This window comes from Arachis ipaensis, chromosome B05 (assembly GCF_000816755.2).
Source record: "Arachis ipaensis cultivar K30076 chromosome B05, Araip1.1, whole genome shotgun sequence".
Lineage (NCBI taxonomy): Eukaryota > Viridiplantae > Streptophyta > Magnoliopsida > Fabales > Fabaceae > Arachis > Arachis ipaensis.
In genome coordinates this window covers 25,105,372-25,106,553 of record NC_029789.2, presented here as the reverse complement: position 1 = coordinate 25,106,553, position 1,182 = coordinate 25,105,372, and positions in this window count along the sequence as shown.

Here is a 1,182-nt window from a genome sequence, read left to right as displayed (position 1 = left end):
CCCCAACAATGGAGTTTAGAGACTCATGCCGTCAAAGAGTACAAAGTTTAGATCTAAAATGTCATGAGATACAAAATAAGTCTCTAAAAGTTGTTTAAATACTAAACTAGTAGCCTAGGTTTACAAAAAGTGAGTAGACTATGACAGATGGTGCAGAGATCCACTTCTGGGGCCCACTTGGTGTGTGCTGGGGCTGAGATTTAAACATTTCACGTGTATAAGGCTGTTTTGGGCATTCAACGCCAGGTTTGGATCCATTTCTGGCGTTGAACTCCAACTTTTAATCCTTTTCTGGCGCTGGACGCCAGAATTGTGCAGAGAACTGGCGTTGAACGCCAGTTTACGTCATCTATCCTTGAGAAAAGTATGGACTATTATATATTTCTGGAAAGCCCTGGATGTATACTTTCCAACGCAATTGGAAGCGCACCATTTCGAATTCTGTAGATCCAGAAAATCCACTTTGAGTGCAGGGAGGTCAGAATCCAACAACATCAGCAGTCCTTTTTTAGCCTGAATCAGATTTTTGCTCAGCTCCCTCAATTTCAGCCAGAAAAATACCTGAAATTACAGAAAAACATACAACTCATAGTAAAGTCCAGAAATATGAATTTTTCCTAAAAACTAATGAAAATAAACTAAAAACTAACTAAAAATACTAAAAACTATATGAAATTAACCCCAAAAAGCGTATAAAATATCCGCTCATCACAACACCAAACTTAAACTGTTGCTTGTCCTCAAGCAACTAGACAAATAAAATAGAAGACTAATAGTTTGAGAAGCAATAATATCTCAGAGTTTTTGAGTGAAGCTCAGATTCTAATCAGATGAGCGGGACTAGTAGCTTTTTGCTTCCGAACAGTTTTGGCATCTCACTTTATCCATTGAAGCTCAGAGTGATTGGCATCTATAAGAACTTAGAATTCAGATAGTGTTATTGATTCTCCTATTTTAGTATAATGATTCTTGAACACAGCTATTTCATGAGTCTTGGCCGTGACCCTAAGCACTTTGTTTTCCAGTATTACCACCGGATACATAAATGCCACAGACACATAATTGGGTGAACCCTTTGGATTGTGACTCAGCTTTGCTAAAGTCCCCAATTAGAGGTGTCCAGAGTTCTTAAGCACACTCTTCTTTCTGCTTTGGACCTTGACTTTAACCGCTCAGTCTCAA